The 8702-nt window shown below is 41.2% G+C and overlaps 1 pseudogene; it reads right to left on the bottom strand.

The window, feature by feature from the left end:
- Positions 1–6508: 6508 nt before the first annotated feature.
- LOC149248607 (phospholipase A1-Igamma1, chloroplastic pseudogene) lies at positions 6509–8407 on the bottom strand (annotated as a pseudogene).
- Positions 8408–8702: the final 295 nt, after the last annotated feature.

Genomic DNA, 8702 nt, shown 5'->3' with positions numbered 1-8702 from the left:
AGAGATAAAATAATTGAAACTTTTTAGTTGCTTATTGAGATTATAGGAGCTCCTCACTCTAAGAACAAAATTGTCATTATAAAAAAGAAAAATTACGAATATTTCAACTAAATATGTTAGACACATCCTAATTCTTTTAAACAACCCTTTAACTTATTCATATATATGTGAAACATGGTGGGTATAGGGGGAACCTTGCCTAACTCATTCATTATAGTTAACTTCTTTCAACCACCGCTCAATTTATTAATTTTTTAGGAATGAGTAGGTATTTATATATTAACAAGAGTTAGGGTATGGGACACAACCCTTACACAGAGATTCATATACAAAATTGGAGGTATCATCTATCTATTCAAAATGGCTGACAACTCTAGAGCTACATATCCTTCTTGTGCCAACAACATGGAAACTATAAACTCCACATTAGGACCCTAGAATAAAGCATCATCTACATAATATCATAGATAACCAATGTTATGAGGAAATAATAGATGTTAATCTGAAAAAATTATTCAACAAGTACTGAGACAAATAGTGTCACCCCACCCCCCCCCCCCGAATGATGAGATATCTTATTTTCCACAATGTCAAAGCCTACTCTACCCACCTTTTGAAGCACGTCACCGCCCTTGGTGGAATCAAACATTGTAACTTGAGCGCTTAATGAGTGGACCTCCTCACACAGAACTTCAATCAATTCCTCCATATCAGATTGATGTCTAATCAACTTTGGTTCCATGAATAATTGAAAGGAACACCTTTGCCTTTCGACCATGTCCTCCAAATTTTTAATAAAGGGCAAGAGTGCTTAAGATGCTTGCAACACCCTATCTAAAAAATGTTGGTGGTGATATTCTCTTGAGATGCAAAAGGATTAACCATCTAGAAATAGAGACACAACATCCAATAAACAATATTTCTAATAAAATTTCTCCACACTCCAATGATCACATGAGAAAATGACACATAATTGATCTAAGGGGTTAAATAAATTTATAATAGGCAAAATTAGAGCCATGGCACAAGCCACACTGCAAGAAGATTTCAGGAGGCATCACAAAATTCTCAACTAGTTAGAGAATTGATGGCAAATAATTACCAAAAAACATCTGAATTAAATCCTTCCCACTACTCCAAAAACTGAAATTTGCAGCTGAGGAAAACCACATCAGCTCCCACAAGGGGAAAATTAAATAGACAAGACACTCAAGACTAGGGATTAATGAAGAATGCCACTTGTATAAATTGATACAAAACTAGTACCAAGTTGAAGGAATCTGTGGCTAAAAAAGGAGTACCCATCAGATCCCGAGATCCATGCCTATCTGAAAACGAGCCATCTAACAGAAATAGAGGACAGGTGATGACCACAAAACAAAATGAATGATTGTCCCACTAATGAAAAAATTAATGAAGGAATTACTTATTCTTGGGACTCCAAACATGGATAAGGAGATGATAAGGATAAGGATTGCCTCCAAACAACCTTGATTACACCATAATATTCCAAACATAACTAAAGTATGTGAATATTAACAAAACTATGATCCAAAGCCAACCTTGACCCAGAGTTGATCCTTTATTAGCAAGGGCGTTTGCCACTATATTTGATTTCCTATACACATGGAAGGGATCCAACTACTCAAACTAAGAGGCAGAAACAATAGTCATATGGATCAAGTGTGATAGCCCCACCCAAGGTTCTTGTATCAATTATGTAATAGATGTATTGTAAATTTCATGCAAGGTTGAAATTCAAGAAAGAGGGGACTAATTCAAGGGACACAGATTCTAGAGCTGTAGTGGAGAATTGTTGCTTAAGATGTTATGGTTTCTTGTGCCAAGGAGAAACCTGGATTTCCAAGGCATCCATTGATGGCTAGCTAGTGCAAGGAGTTAATGAAATGGCTCTTGAAATTAAATGCGTTGAGGGAAAGTGACTCAGGCCCATGCTTTCTTGAGAAAACACTATAAGAAAGGAGGGCAATAATTTACGAAGGAGATGTAAAAATGAAAACAGAAAGGACGCAACAATAAATAAGGTGGACAAAAGTGTTCACTAGGGGCATTAGAAAAATAAAATAAAAAGGAGAGGACATGTGGGAGGAGGATACGAGTAGGGGAAGCCTTCAAACAATAAAAGGAAGGCATTTAAACAAGTGGAACAAGGAACAAAGGCCCATTCGAGTTATTGGAAGAGGAGAACAAAGAATTTTGCGTAGAAGGAGACTGAGAAGATGAATGGGAACCAAGCCTTCAACAGAAGCTTGCAACATATAGTTTTAAGAGAAGAGAAGAGAAGGGAAGAGAAGGGGATTAGTTCTTTGTCCCTCAAGGCTATGGGTTGAGTGATAGTCTTTGGAGCCTTGGAACAGCTTGGGGTCCCTGGAGGGTGTGGGTTGAGATAGGATCCTTGGAACCCTATGACAAATTGGGTCCCTAGAGGCTATGGGTTGAGAAAAGAGATCTCTGGAGCCCTATAACAACTTGGGTCCTTGGAGGTTGTGGATGGGATGAAACCTATGGAGCCCTATAACAGCTTGGGTCCCCTAAAGGCTATGGGTTGAGATAACCACTCTAGATCCTTGTAACATCTTAGGAAGACATCATCCTGAAGTCAAAACAAGGAGAGGCTTGATCACAGTCTTTGGTTACTGCCCTGATTGATATAATGGATTTTGGACTCCCTATGAGGGGGTGAATCACTGTACGTGAACTTGGGGGTGAGGTTGGGAAACTCTAGACTCCTTGTGCAGGAAATAAAGAAGAAAAAAACTATTGGGATTGAGGCAGGAGGTCCTTTGGAGTCCTTGACTTAACTGGAAGCTTGTGTGTGGTTCCCAAAACAAACATTTCCCCGTCAGACTCTGGAATATGGCGGGGGGGTGGAAGTTGCAAGTAACAATGGCTGCAACTATCTATGGTTGGGTGGAGAGTCATCGTCCTAGACTTAGTTTCCCTGTAGACTTAAAGATAAGTATTTGTAAATTTTTTGTGCATTTAAATAGATTATGTTGTATTTTTGTTTATAATGGTTCTAGAAAACAGGGAATTCTTTTGCGTTGTTTGTGCGTATACCTATGGTGCAAATTGGACAGGATATTCTCCCTATATATATGTTGAATATATGTGTGTGTATGTATGTATGCTAGTGCTTGAACCTGAAAGAAAATGTGTTCAATAGCCTAAGTGATGGCAACCACATAGTATCTGATGTTAAGATGTGAAATGAACCTCATAACAGTAATGCTTAAGCTATGGGACCAAAGATGACCCTTACTCTGAATAAAACACTTGTCTGTGCTTAGAATGGAATAGTAATGGAAGAGAAAGAAATTCATGATATGTTTATCTGTGCTAAAAAAAATACATTAGCGAAATTGAATGATCTTAATGATATGTTTCAAGCCCTAATCAAGCATGATCGTCTACATCACCATGCGAGGAATTCTCTACCTAAGGGCAGGGAAGGCCCGTGGGCTAGAAATCGCTCAGTGCATCTAACACCCAAGCTCAAGAGGGGTAAAACCATGAAGTGTATTAATTCGTTATTAGCAAAGTGCCAAAGTTTCGACAAAGAATATACAGAGGTCTACTCGACCTCTGAGGCAGAGTCACAACCAGGTAGATTAATTGGAGAAGGATTTTGCATCGATAGTGTTTGTTTGTGGAGTGATTGTTTAGATCCTCTTTTAATTTGTTACATAATGCAGGACCGAGGTCCTCTAGCTAAGCCATGGTCGAGATCAAAATGAGACTGGTCGCAGCGCGAAGGGACCGAGTCATGTTCTTAAGAGGGAGGACCATGAAATCTTATCCCTTCGTTGATATGAACCCTAAACATGGAGACACCTCATTGATGCACCATACTTTTCCCTCAAACGTGATTGGATGAAGAAGTGAGGACGTGGCCATAAGAAAACCTGGAAGGGATGGTTGCTTGATAATATGAACAGTCAAGATGACATCAGTAGGATGTGTTGGCTGACACACCATCCCGGACTTCCTGTGATTGATCGAAAGGTAATCTGACGTGGTCTGGAGGTGGGAGCCTTAAAGCTCAGTCTCGATTTTTTTTTAAAAGCACAAGCTAAGGAGCGCTGAGATAGAGATGTAGGGATGATGCGACACATGATGTGCACCTGACCATGTTGTTATTGGTGGGTGGGTTGGCCCATAACCCACGTAAGCCCGGATGCATAACCTATAAAAATGAGAATAGGATGTAATGGAAAATGTCGGGCAAGGCCAAGCGGGATGATATTAGAGGTGTACATGGTAGGGCTTGTTTCGGTGTGGTAATGCCATTGGTCAAGGACTAGCCCATATACCACGTTGGTCTGCTAAGGTTCACCCGAAGGATTGTTAGTGCAGAAGATTTCAAGGCATCGAGTAAGGCCGAACGGGATGACACAAGAGGCTACATGGTAGGACCCACCTTAATGTTGCGATGTTATTGATCAGGATTTGGCCCACATGTCAAGTCATCATGACGGGTTCATCCTAGAAGAATAAAGAGAGAAGTTATTTGCAAGTGCCCGGAAGGTAAGCTAGCAGGATGACATTGGTTACACCATGCAACAATACACTCGTGGAATTGGCTACGGTGGCAGACACAAGCGGAAGACAGGCCAATGGGAAGGGAAGTCATATGGCCCCACATTTCATGCAAGCCTGGTGGAAGAGTCCCGACAGTTGGTAAGTGGTGCTCTTTAGAGTGCATTGGGAGGGAGTTTGCAGGATGACATGGGCCGACCATGTAGGCCATCCATGCAAGCTTGATAATGATACTATTGGATGAAATTTCTCCCACAACTAGATCAGCCTGAATCTATCGCTCAAAAAAATAAAGTGGGGTTGTGAGTGAAGTTGTCGGGATCTCGTGGACCAACGGTGGTGGAAGCAAACGACGGAAAAGTGTTAGTCCAATGAGTAGATGGAATAGGGGCCTGCTGTCTAGGTAAGCCTGGAATAGAGAGGTCGATGGGGAACCTAACACGTAGTTTGGGAAACCACCGAGAAGGAAATGTTGGGATAGGTAGGACGATTGTGTTGGAAGACGACACTAATCAGAGTGCAGGGGGGCAGATCTGACGGGACACATAGCCTGAGAGATTGACTCCGACAGGTTATAGAGGAGTTGTGAAGGATTGCATCGGGATGGAAGGGGCTATGGGTTAAGCCCAACCCTCGGTCATTTCTTGAAGAATGTGACTAAGGAGTTGGCGGAATAAGAATGGCACATAAAAGTTTCAGGCTTGTGAGCTCCGGCCTTATGTCTTTCCTATGGGAATTTCACGTAAAAATGAGACTGATAGTGCAGAGTCCTTAGTTAAAAGAATTCATCCCGCAAAGGGTTAAACAACCTAAGCACTTGGGCAAATGGAAATGAACGAGAGGAAAGAAGGGGAAAAAATTATATACCCCATCCATCCCTTGAGGTGACAGAAGGGGTTGGGTACATGACAGTAAGGCAAAAGAATCAGGACAAGTCTCCCTCAAAGCCTTGATCACTTTTTGGATGACAATCATTGAGTCTCTAAAAACTATTAATCTAGTGATTTTCCTTGCTATGGTTAATTCCAAGCCTTTCCACTAAGCGAGGAACTCAACTTGGTTGTTTGTTGTTTTACCTAGGCCCCATGCATATTGTGAAATATTTTTTTCTTAAGGCTAAAAAGGACCCCACTTTCTCCTACCTCCCCCGACTCCCCTCAATGTTATTAATTTTATAAAGAAATCATTTTTTAATGCCTTTATGTAAATTTAACACCAAATTCTATATCTGAAAAACAAAAACTTCATCTTTTATTTAAAAAAAATGATTAAATTGTTATCCACAACATCAGCAAATTCATAAAAATTATAGAAATGTTAATCCCTAAAAAAACATTATATATGTTAAAATTTATATTTATAATTTACTATAATTTAACTTAAAACTATATAAAAAAAAAAAAAATTCAACTTTTCTTTATTTATATTTATATGCAATACATTTTTTTTAATTAAAATTATATATATTTTTGAAATTTAATTTAAAAAACTCAATTTCAAAGGTTATATATAAAAAATATTAAACACATTAAAATAATTTCAAATATTATATATAAAAGATATTAAACACATTATGAGTTTCCAATTTATATAAAAGATATTAAACACATTATGAGTGTCCAATTTAAAAAACTGGATATCACTCTCATTTAAATTTTAATATTAATAACCTAAAATTTAATATTAATAACCTATTCCCAAAACACTGGGTGATGAGATTAGTTAATAAAATAAGAAATTTATTTAAATAATTAACTAATTTTAATGTAATTGTTTCCATTTTTTTATTAAAATTATATATAAACTAATTATATTATAATATTAAAATGGGTATAATTATATAATAAAATAAATAATTGAAAAGTTGGAATGGACCAATGAATATGACGACCAGACTAACCCCGTAAAATTATATAACAAAATAAATTTTAAAAATAAATAATTGAAAAGTAGGAATGGACCAAATTGGAACCAAAATAATGTTTTTATATGTTCAGCAAAACTGACAGATTATATATCTCCCCTACACACAACTATGTAAGGAATCCTTGCAGGACCCTTCATACAATATTATTATTTTGACATTTCTCAGCTGGTACTAGTACGTGGTTAGGAGATGGGATATCCTCGGGATCTCGTTCAGGCTGCACCCATCTTCCATACGAGTTGCGGACGAGGCCCTTGTTCTCCAATTGGTACCAGTTTCCCGGCACCATAAGCTCCGGCCTCACCATGTCGGAGGCCTTGTTCACCAACGCCACGTCTCGTTTGGCACCCCCTCGGAATGGGGCGCACGAACTCTCGAAGCCATCCAACAAATGAAGATATCCCTCCAAGTTGTGATACTCTGCAGGGTCGAGATTTTGTTTCAGAGAAGGCGAACGTCCATGATCCAACTTGACTTCCACTCCAACGTGGGCGTATGTCCACGGGAGGAAATTGTCAAGCAACGGCTTCATCAGTCGCTCGAATTTTTCCATCCCTTCGTTCAAGACGATCCCCGGCATCTTGGGCACCATGTCCTGTTTGCTCACCACGCGCAGAACCTTCACCCCCATCGCCTCCAATCTGTCTTTGAAAGCCCAGTTGCCCACTCTCGGAGCTCCGAAAGAGAAGACAGTCACAGGGACGGTCCTGTCGGGATCGACTTTGTGCGAATTGAGGCCCTTCGCTGCGATCTCGTAGGCGCTGAGCAGAGCGAGGGCACCACCGAGACTGTGGCCGGTCATGGTGATACTCACGTCTTCTCCTTTCTGCGTGTACACGTCCACCAGGCGACCGAGCTCCTTCATTGCCTGCTCGGAAGCGCTGAGCTTGTTGTACTTGGTGTTGTGATCCTTTGAGGTATATATGCTCAGAAACCCTCGCTCCACCTTCACTGATGAATTCTCGTGCAGGCTGCCCACCCCTCCCAAGGGATGGAGAATATCCTGAAAATCCTCCATCCACTCGAGCTGCGTCACAGTCCCCCTCCACGCCACCACGATGTCTCGCCTCCCCAGGCGCCTCACCTCCTCGTCTGTGCTCACCGCAACGTATCCAATCCAGTTGGAGTCCTGGCTCCATGTATCGTCGTCCATGGAAGATGGGCGACCGAACCATTTAGGGAGGTGAATGTCCGACATGGCGTACAGATACTTGGTGATGTTGTACCCCGTGTTGTCCAGCCCGACCTTGTGGAACATCTTCTGTCGCCCGTATCGGCAGCTTCCGCAATATTTAGAATGGGGCTCAAAGTCGAATGCGTCGTAGGTGGCCTGCGCAAACTCGCCGTATCTCACGATTTCTCGTCTCAGATTCGGATGCAATCGATCGCCCACAAGCCCTGCCCAGTTTTCTGATCCCTGATACTGTCGCCAGTTCTCCTGGCTGAGGGATTCTTTGGGCGAGAGCGGGAGAATTTCCTGCACGGGATCTAATTGGGTCCCAAATTTTTCGTGCTCACCGGGGAATATCGGCCGGGCAATCGGCCTGTCGACGACCTTGATGTCGAGAGACAAATCAGGTGGCTGGGCGGTCTTACGAACACCAGAGTTGCGCACGTTCTGTTGGGGTTTCTCCACCGCCCGTACGAGAACAGGCGACCACCGCTTCTGTTTTGCGGACGGACGTTTGTTGGAAGGATTCCATAGATTTGGAGATGACTCACAGACGAGAGTCTTGGGCACTATCGATTTCACAGGGAAAAGAATGCAGTCACCAGTAGCAGCAGCCGGAATATGGCTGGGATTTGTTGCACGAAACGCCGGAGCGTGAGATAAAGAGATGTGGGCCGATTGAATCATGGCGAGAGCGTATGGAGAGAGGGGTTTCGATTGTGTGGAGTTGAAGAGAGATTGCAATGTGAGAGAACGAGCACGGCCTCCAATTGAAGGCGGAAGCAGCCGTTTTAAAGGAAAAATGAAATTAGTGTGAACGCGTTATCTCGCGTTATGCCGCGTAATCTTCAGGTTTCCAGGTAGCTCACTACTATGTATGACTAGGTTTCCAGGTTGACTACACTGTATGGCTATTTTGATTTTAAATTATAAAAATATTTTGGAATTTAATAAATAAAAGATGAAATTAAACTCAGCTACCATATAATAACCTGAGTTAATAAATTCTTAAAATCTTTCATGCAATCTTATTAAAATCGGCAA

This window comes from Pinus tabuliformis, chromosome 7, assembly GCF_031772625.1.
Source record: "Pinus tabuliformis cultivar Carrire ecotype Pingquan chromosome 7, CPIR1, whole genome shotgun sequence".
Classification (NCBI taxonomy): Eukaryota; Viridiplantae; Streptophyta; class Pinopsida; order Pinales; family Pinaceae; genus Pinus; species Pinus tabuliformis.
This window is presented reverse-complemented; position numbering and strand designations above follow the sequence as displayed.